The sequence below is a fragment of the Cnephaeus nilssonii genome (assembly GCF_951640355.1).
Source record: "Cnephaeus nilssonii genome assembly, chromosome: 14".
NCBI lineage: Eukaryota > Metazoa > Chordata > Mammalia > Chiroptera > Vespertilionidae > Cnephaeus > Cnephaeus nilssonii.
This window is the reverse complement of record NC_137085.1, coordinates 39,690,606-39,701,292: the sequence shown is the minus strand read 5'-3', so window position 1 is coordinate 39,701,292 and position 10,687 is coordinate 39,690,606.

Here is a 10,687-nt window from a genome sequence, read left to right as displayed (position 1 = left end):
CAGCCGCGCGGGGATCCGCGGTGTCTTCCCGGCTCCCAGACCCGGCGCGCGAGACCAGGCGAGGGTACGACGGAAGGCCGCGGCCGCCTGCGCTCATTGGCTGCCGACCTTGGGCGACGGCGCGTGACGTCACGACGACACGCACATGGGGCGGGGCAGAGGGCCGGGTGGGAGGAGCGAGGGAGGAATTCCCTGCGGGTGCGGACCCGACACCTGCCAGCGGCCTCGTGGGTGGAGTTCAAGAGCCTGCAACTGCTCGATTGTGGAACGGGCGAGAAGCTAAAGTACTAGCGGGGGGGAAAAGCAGGACAAAAAGTTAATTTTTATTTCACAAAGTCTAGAAGGAAGGTCTTGAATTCACCCTAATTTAAGTTTTAATTCATTTCCTAAATGAATTTCTCCTTTTAATTACGTAAGGGGAGAAAGAACACTATCATCTTGTCAGTGTCTAGGGACCTGTGAAAATCCTAATCGGGCCCTGACTGGCGATGGCAGCAGAGGAAAATGCAGGAACCTAACTCTTGGTACCTGCCTTTGGAGACCACCAACGTGCACAGGGGCCCCAATGCCTCACCATTGGCGAGGCACTAGCATCTAATCGTGGCCCTTAACAATGCACCGGCATCTAGGTGGGAAATAGAGAAGTATATTCACTGTATTTTCTTATTTTCTGTATTCTTGATGCTCTGCCACCCAAGACTTCTACTGGAAAGAGACTGCCCAGCCCAGGGCTAGCTAATTCCTAGAGAGAGCGAACAAATCCCCAGAACCTTTCATATGCAAACAGACCAAGCCGGAAGCCACAGCCACCTTCTTCATCAGACACTTACACAGACCCTTCCCTTCCCTTCCCTTCCCTGCCCTGCCCTGCCCTGCCCTTCTTTGCATCCCCTCCCCTCCCCTCTCTTCCTCTCCCCTTCCTTCCCCCTCCCCTTCCCTTCTCAGAATGGCCCCTCCAAATGCCCTAGAAGGGTGATTTTATAGCATAATCACTAATATCATTTCCCCTTTCCTGCCATCTTTGTTTTTAAATCAGTAAGATGGGAACTAAATTACCAAAAGAGCTGAACTCTGATCAGCAACAGGTTGCCCAGACTTCATTTATTAAGATTCTAACCATTGACTTCCTAAAGAAAAGTAACTTATCCAAGAATTTACCAGTCAATCTGCATCTTACGTGTGAAAAATTCTAAAGTGCTCTGAACACAAGAGAAATGTAATTCAGGATCCAAGCACTCAAGAAGCTTGTGGTACAACAGGGAAGCAAAACTAGAAAACATTAAACAATTGAGAAGATTTAGTGTTAAAATAGTATGGATTAAGTAAACTGTAATGGGAATTAAGAAAAGGGAGAATGGTTTAAAAGTGGTATAGAGCTAAATTTCTAAGGATGACTTTAATTGAAGAGGCAAAGATGTGGGAGTACTTTTTGCAAACCAATTCAAGTTGGTTTAAGACAAAAGTGGGGGAGGGGGAAGGATTTATTGTTTCTTATTACTGAAAAGATCATGCATAGGTAAATCTAGAGGCTCAAATTATATCATCGGGAATCTGTCAGTTGCTGTTTCTAGTAGTGCTAAAAGAGCACTATTCTTTTCTAAAAGTCCTCAAAGCCCCTGAGGACTCTCATTGGACCAAGAGCTTGAGTTGTGTGCTCTTCATTGAACTGATTGTTGTGACTAAAGGGGCTGTGGTTCTCTGATTAGCTGGGTTTAGGTCACATGTCCATCCAAACCGTGGAGTGAAGGGTTTAATGGTTTCCAAAGGAAATTTTTAGTGATGTTACCAAGAGATAAGGTCTATTCTGAACAGGAAAGCACAACAATTTTTGGTGTAGTTTGGGAGTAATAACATAAGCCAGGTGGAGAGGAAGGCAAAGACGGCAAAGACCGATCTGATTATAACCCATATGAAGAAGTGTGTGTGTGTGTGTGTGTGGGGGGGGGGGGGGGGCATTTTACTAATTCAGATGGTATAAAATTATTAGAACCTTTAAAAATTAGAAAAGTTTGGGTGAATCACTAAGCCAAGGAGATTCATTTTAATTCTGAAGCAGCAGTGTGATATGATAAAAGTAGTATTATAGAACGCTTAATCAAACAAAAGCCAAGGGATAAAATGTTATCAGGAAGACCAGATGAGGAGGTTGTTCGAATAATTCTGAAATGGTGTGATAAAGGTTTATGCTAGACAGTAATAGTGAAAGGAAGAGATTAAGGTAAATCCAGATGGTATTTTCTAAGGAAGAAAAAAACAGAGTTGAATATAGGGGATAACTAAAGGGAAGAATCAAAAGAGATGATAGCCCTAGCCAGTTCGGCTTAGTGGATAGATTATTGGCCTGCTGACTGAAGGGTCCCGGGTTTAATTCTGGTCAAGGGCACATACCCAGGTTGCTGGGCTCTACCCCAGTAGCGGGGCTTGCAGGAGGCAGCCAATCAATGATTCTCTCTCATCACTGATGTTTCTATCTCTCCCTCTCGCTTCCTTTCTGAATCAACAACAACAACAAAAGAGATGACAAAGGTTGTAGCCAAAATTACAAAGAAATATATAAGGAGAGTGGGTTTCTTCTTCCGCAATACCCCTACCCTACAAGCCTGCTCTTTTATCCTATGATTTCCATCACTAGGCTATATAAAGACTACTACAGGTTCTAAGTACTGAAGGATTATGGTACCTCACTTCCCTCACACATGTGATTCAAAGTAAGACTATTAACCTTTTGCACTCGGATGTCGAGATTAAAATTACTCTTTGAATGTATCAATAATTTGAAATATAAAAAAATCCAAATAAATAAGTTTGTATGAAAAGAAACTCCAGTTTTTTTATTCTACTGCCGCGCTTTGTGAAATCTGGGGTATTTAAAAAATTAAATCCCGAGTAGAATAAAGGAATCGAGAAAAAAAGCAATCGAGTGCAAAGGGTTAAATTGTGAAATAAGAAAAAAAAAATTGTGAAATAAGCATGAGAAGTCCAGCAATCATGATTTGTCACATGATGCTATTGTGATGCTTTGTTGATAATCACAAATATTAAGATTTTTACAATTTTTCTCATTAGAAATGTACTTGCTGATACCATAATTCACATTTAGTTTATGTAATCCAGCACTACTTATTAGAAATAAAGTCCGTATTTTTTTAACTCTTATTTTTTAACGTGTTTTTGAACTGTAGATGTTCTCTTAGTGGATAGAGCGTCAGCCTGCGGACTGAAGGGTCCCAGGTTCGATTCTGGTCAAGGGCACATGCCTAGGTTGTGGGCTTGATCCCCGGTAGGGGATGTGCAGGAGGCAGCCAATCAATGATTCTCATCATTGATGTTTCAACCTCTCCTTTTCCCTTCCTCTCTGAAATCAATAAAAATAAATAAATAAAAGTATATCCGGTGAAGCTATCTCTTGATTGAGGAGAGGACTGACATTAGCATGCACATGTATCTTACCTTTCCAGCTTCCTTTCTCTAGTCACTAGATCACAGGATGGATTCTTCTTCATTTTAGGAAACTGGCAAGATTCAATGATTTGGAGGATAGAATATTGAGAATGTAGGAATTTTCAAAGGAGTAAAGTCTAGAATGGAAAAAGAAAGCCATGTACTAGCTCACATTTCCAAAACTATGGACTACTGGATTAATGGAGCATGCAGTTAGAGTTATACTTGAATGTCTTGTCACTAACCTTACACTTCCACGAATTTTAGACTTTCTCTCTGTCTTTAAATAAGAACTAATATTTAATGAGCACATATCCTGTGCCAGATTACTATGCTAAATGTAAAGCTTTGCCTTGTGAGTTAAAAATTTAATCCCCACAGCAACTTTATAAAGTAAGTTTATTATTATCTCTATTTTATGGACAAGGTGACTAAGCCTCAAGATAGATTTTGCTCTGTGTGATGGACACCAAAGCTCTGGGTTTCATTATCTCATTATACTCTTTATCAAATAAATAGAGAAAATCAAATTTCTTTTAGCTGGGTGACAATGTTTCAACCCAAAAACCAGACTTTTTATTGCTAAAGAAGAAGGGGCAGATGAAAATTGGGAGGCATTCTCTGTCACATTCAGAAAATCAGCACAGTGTTCTAGTGTTGGAACAGAACACTTTTTTCAGCTGAGCACCAGATGAAGTAACTGGCTTGCATTTTTTAAAGAGTCAAACCACATCTACCATTGTGGAGTGCTCATACTATTGTGTATTTAGGGAGCTGATAGGAGATCTTGTAAATATACATCTGCCAGGCATATACTCATTTTCTCTCTTTCCCCCATCCCCTCCCCTTTCTCTCCCTCCTTCTCTCAGCCCTATCCTCCCATTCTATCTCCCTCTCCGTTAAGCTTATATAGTTGATTGGAATTTAATGCAATGGCATTTTCCCCCCTGATCTTTTCCATTCACCTTTAAAATTTTTAAAAAATATATTTGTATTGATTTCAGAGAGGAAGAGAGAGAAACATCAATGATGAGAGAGAATCATTGGTCGACTACCTCCTGCACGCCCCCTCTCCCCCTCTGGGGACTGAGCCCACAATCTGGGCATGTGCCCTGACTGGGCATTGAACCATGACCTCCTGGTATATAGGTTGATGCTCAATCACTGAACCACACCGGCCAGGCTCCATTCACCTTTTGACATAATTTTAGACTTCAGAAATCTTGCAAGAGTATTACAGAGAGTTTTCATAGTCTCTTCATTCAGCTTCTTCTAATGTTAACATCTTGCATAATCATAGTACAATGGTCAAAATTAAGAAGTTGGTAGAGTAGCATTAACTAAGCTACAGAATTTATATGCATTTCACAGGTTTTCCTACTAATGTTCTATCGTTCTAGAAGTCAATCTAAGATCTGGCATTCTATTTTGTCATCACCTCCCTTCGTTTTCTGTGTCTGCCTGGGATATCTCTTCAGTCTTTCTTTTTCTTTCATGATCTTGACACTTTGGAAAAGTACTGATCATTTTTTTTCATATGATGCTACTCAGCTGGGCTTGACTGGTATATTCTCATGATTAGAATACCACAGAAATGATGTGTCCTTATGTTAGAGGATATGCAATGTCAATGAAATGTTTTTAATCAAGGGAATGGCACGAAACAAGTTACACTTTGGAAAGATAACTCTGACAGCTAGTACTGGAGTAAAGGAAGGCTGTCAAAGCCACCAATTAAGAGGCTGTTGTAATAGCTAGGCAGAGGATGAAGGTAGTCTGAACAAAGGCTTTGGCTGCAGGAATGGAGAAGAAAGTCTGACTATGAGACTTCTGAAGTAGAATTAACAAGATTTGGCGGCTGTTTCCATGAGTGAGATGAGAAGAGAGAGGAACTGAGGATAATTATTAGGATATTAGAATATCAGGTAGATGGTTGGACTCCATTACCAATTGGTGGCTAAGGACATAGCAAATGGGTGATTTCTAACAAGTAGTGCAGATTCCTTAAGAAGATTTTAAAAAATGATTTGCTGGTGTGTAGCTGCTATAGGAAGCTGCTTGAGTGTTTTGGGGGTGGGTGGGGGAGGGGAGCTAAAAGAGAGGGAGAAAGAAATGCTTAGCCATTCATTTACTCTTGTTTTCAAGTTTCAAGTTTGGAAATTCAGTATCTTGAGTTTATATCAATGAGTAAGGATGAGGTAGAAGTGTCAACATCTCATCATTGTGTCATTTTGTCTGGGTAAAAGGGATTTTTCATATGTACTTGAAAAATATTTGTGTAATATTGCATCAATGAGTTAGTATGTCAGAACCAGGGGCGAGGGACAGCGGGCAACAGAATGTGATGGGATCCGTTGCACATTGTCCGATGGCCAGGAATAGTTCAAACAAACTGGCTGTGATTGACACTCCATACCGTGAAGCCAAGATGGAAATTGAAGAGTAAAGGGTGCAAATTAATCTTTCTTGCTCGCTTCTATATTAGAGGTCGAGGAAAGAAAAAGACCCTCCAGTTTCCCTAATGTTGGAGAAGCCTATCTAATCTTCCATTACCTAATAGCTGGTCCTATCACAGTGCATCATGGAGGGAAGAGGGAGTTTAGTTCACTTGAAGTTGTAGGGTTATAATTATATGTTAATATCAACATTCCATAATAAAACAAAGTTGTTTTAAACTAGGCTGCAGATTATAACCTTCTGTAGAGCTTTAAACAAACAAACAAATAAAAAGAATGCCCAAGACTCATCCCAGTTGATTCTGATGGAGCAGATGTATTATTTAGAATTTCTTTGTCTGGAAGTGGCAGAAATGCAACTCAAATCAGCCTCAGCCAACAATTTTGAGTGGGCTGTGTATTAGTTATCTACTGCTGCGTAACAAATTACCCAGTTACCCAAAACTGAGGAGATTAAAACAGTTTCCTCGTACAGTTTCTGTGAATCAGGATTTGGGGAGTGACTTCTATGGTGGCTCTGCCTCAGGGTCTCTCGTGAAGTTGAAACCAAGGTGTCAGCTGGGCTTCAGTCCTCTACAGGCTTGTCTGGGGTTGGAGGACCTACTCCTGAGGTGGCTCAGTTACATGGCTGGCAAGATGGTGCTGGCTGTTGGCAGGTGACCCTACTATTTTGCCACATGGATTTTTGCACAGGGCTGCTGGAGTCTTCTGACAACATGTTGGTTTTCTCCAGATTGGGCAATCAAAGACAGCAAGGCAGAAGCAGCTTGATATAACTTACTGCTGGAATTAAGGTGTCCTTGAATAGGAGGAGTGGCATGGTATTCATAGGTCAGATGATGTATTGTCCCAAAGCCTAAAGCCCATCCTTATACAGTTTTAGGTCCTAGAGCCATATGTGCCACCACACCCAGTCATTTGTTTTTAATGAGGTGAAAATGATTCAAATAAGTATCAAGGGAAGACTTAAAGGGGAAAGAAAACTAATTAAAAAAAACTCCGAAGGGTTATGTGTGACTCACCTCTATTCACGGTAATAGGCTTAGATCTGTCTTAATAACACTTTAACATTTGAGGAGTCTTATAGATAGAGTCTTATAGATGGTTTCGTAACATTTTATTTGATCTTAAGAACAATCTTAGGTTTCTAGGATGGAGTCAAAAGGGTTGGGACTGAAAGATGAAGCTAATAATAGTGAACACCTACCAGGTGCCAGGCATTTGACTGGGTGCTTTATATTTATTAACCCTTTTAACCAAATACCATGAGGTTGATGTTAATAATTTCAATTTTGAGAGAGGCTTGGCTTCCTTGGGCTCAGAGAAGTTAAAGGACATGCCCAGGGTCAAGCATCAGAGCTGGGAGAACCCAGGTTTTCCTACTCACAGTCCCACCTGCTTTCCACTTGGCTGTTTCACTTTTCAGCCTGTCCAGCCATTGCTGCTGCCTTCTCCATTTGCTATGTCCTTGATTCAGTCTTCATCTTCTGGCAGCATGGGACTTCCCAAAAGTCAGGGGACACTATAATTGCAGACCCTGACTTACTGTATCCTAAGAATGGTGTTTTGGTTTTATTTGTTTGTTTTGGTGAGCACTTCATTAGAAGCCTCATTACAAGCATAACAGAAAGAAAGGGGGGAGTGGAGGACAAAGAAAAGTATATTGGCTTGGTAAAGAGACCGAGTTTATAATCCATACTGAAATAAATCCAAGTCTCTAGGATTGTTTGATTTTTATTAAAAATCTGTATCCAATGCAGACTGTTTGAGTGGCCTCAAATAACATCTTGGCACCTCATTTTCCTTTGTTGTCAAGTGGGGTAATACCTAAGATTGGCCTACCTTCCATGGATGTGGAAGTATCGGTGGCATGATAGATGGGAAGCACTTTGTGTTCCTGCATGTGTTTGGGTGGAACCAAAACCACCTGAATCCCTTTTTGTATCATCCAAAAGTTGGACCTCCTCTATTGCTGGATTAAAAAACAAACAAACTTGGTCTTCCGCTATTTCTGGATTTTAAAAGAAGCACAAACAATCCTTGCACACATGAGCTGTGCAATCTGATCACCCTTTCTACTTTAGACTTTCTTTGCTAAAATTAAACAGCACAACACTAAGGTTTCCTCTATAATCTTCATCTATGACACCAACTCCTGCATCTAAGAAGCGTTTTTCAGGCAAGCCAGAACTACAGGTATCCTATTAATAAAAGCCTATGTGGTTGTCATGCCCTAATTCTGTGATGACCTCATGCCGCAACAAGCGATCACCAGGAGGCTGAGTGTACAGTGGTTGCACGCGGGTTGGCGGGTGCTTGACACTGCGTGCGTGGCGCAGAGCGCGGGTCCCACGGCTCTGCACAGCAAGGCCTGGGGTCCCACAGCACTGTGCGGCAAGGCTGGGGGTCCCATGGCTCCATGAGGCGTAGAGACGGGACCCCTGGCTCCAGCCTACCTCTTTGGGGCAATCCATCGAGGAACCCCGGATGGATGGGCCAACGCTTTTGACTTCGGGGTGATTGATTGCGGGGCTCCCGCACTGTGAGAGGGCACAGGCCAGGCTGGGGGGACCATCCCCCCCCCCCAGTGCACAAATTTCATGCACCAGGCCTCTAGTTTTTCCATAACATCCAGAAGAAAGAGCTACTTTTAAATTTTTATTTTTAATCCTCACCTGAGGACACCCTTTCCATTAATTCTAGAAAGAGAGGGAGAGGGAGAGAGAGAGAAACACAATCGGTTGCCTCCCGCACCTGCCCCATCTAGGGATCAAACCCTAGACCCCTTGGTGCATGAGACAACACTCAACCAACTGAGCCACACAGGCCAGGGCAAGAGCTATCTTAATGTTGGTTTTCAAAAGGGCTTTCTCCATAAGTGGTATTTTATAAGCATATGGGTCATAGCCTGTGGTCCACACAGACCTCTTGCTCAGAGCCATGGCATTCTCTGAGAACGGGGCAAAGAGGGGCCTCATGCCGCCCTCCTTCACAAGCCACCCTCCTTCACAAACTGCCCAGTTGCTGGGGGAGATGGCGACTGTTTCTTCAGAGTAGGGCATGGCAGAGCCAAACACAGGGGAGGTGGGAGCAGAGGGAACATCAGGGAGCAGGATGAGCCCAGCCACAGTGAACACACCAGGTTCTTGCATGTATTTTTCTTTTTCTTTTTTTTTTTTTAAATATTTTTATTGATTTTTTTACAGAGAGGACGGGAGAGGGATAGAGAGCTAGAAACATCGATAAGAGAGAAACATCGATCAGCTGCCTCCTGCACACCCCCCACTGGGGATGTGCCCGCAACCAATGTATGTGCCCTTGACCGGAATCGAACCTGGGACCCTTCAGTCTGAAGGCCGACACTCTATCCACTGAGCCAAACCGGTTTCGGCAGGTTCTTGCATGTATTTTTCATAAAGCTAAATTACCTCCTACAAGAGGTAACTCAAAACTCAAGAAAATGATTATTTAATCACAAAATCCAATACAGATTTATATGCTTCCTACTGTGATTAGTATTATTAGCCTAGACCAGTGATGGCAAACCTATGACACGCGTGTCAGCACTGACACGCGTAGCCATTTCTGATGACACGCGGCCGCTGAGGCGGCTGCATGCTGAGGATGAAACATTTGCGAAATAATGTTTTTTCCTCAAAGTGACACACTACCCGAGTTATGCTGTTTTTTGGCGAAGTTTGACACACCAAGCTCAAAAGGTTGCCCATCACTGGAGAGTCTAGGCCCTAGACAGAGATCTGAAGGTCAGCATAGACCATTCCCTGATGCCTTTGTGCCTTATTTTACCACATCTTCCATTTGAAAAACATGAAGAGGGACAAAAAGTGAATACCAGAATAAACAAGTCCCAAAAGATTCTATCTTTTGCCTGGAGAGAGAGATGATAGCAACTCACTCACAAAGATAAGTTCAAGGAACATGTTAAATAGACATGGCGCTTTGAATTAAGTAGCTACAGATTCCATGTACTACTCTGTCAGCTGGCTGTTGTGTTGATATTATAATAAAGTGAGCATAGAATGTTCCAAAGTTAGAAGGCTACTCTGATTGGTTCTTGGATTTTGAACTATGCAAGCCCTTTTATAGTACATAAATTGGATGGCCAAGAGCTGTGGGGGTATAATTGCAAACTAAGTGCAGTGACCACAGCAAGCCAGGTCACGGAGATTTAGGACTTAGCTTCATGATATAGTATAGCATGGTGGTGAAGAGTTCACTATTTGGGTCATGAAGACAGGTTCCAAACCTTGTTCTAAGTGTTAGCAGTGGGACTTTGGGTCCTTATTTTACATCTCAAAGCCTCATATTTATCCAGTTGTTATAAGGATTAAAGTAGTGTATAGAAAGTATTGCCAAATATATTTTCCAAAACATTGAAAACATGACTTTCATACAAAGTATAAAGTGAACACGTGTTAAAGATTCACTTAACATGTTAATGAGGTAGTTGACAAGGTGGTGTGGCTGGTTCAAAGAAAATTGGAGAGAGCAATGCATTTATGGTGGCTGAAGGAAAAAGGTTTGAATTATCTCTAGGGGACAAATTTAATTTTCATCGCTATCAGCAGGTGGTTTCAAGTGGAGATAATTTTCCCCTCCAAGCATCATTTGGTAATGTCTGGAGACATTTGTGTGTGTGTCTGTGACTATATATTTAAAAAAATGTTTTTAATTGAATTTATTGGGGTGACATTGTTTAATAAAATGATATAGGTTTCAAGTGTACAATTCTATAATACATCATTTGTATTTGTATTGTGTGTTCACCA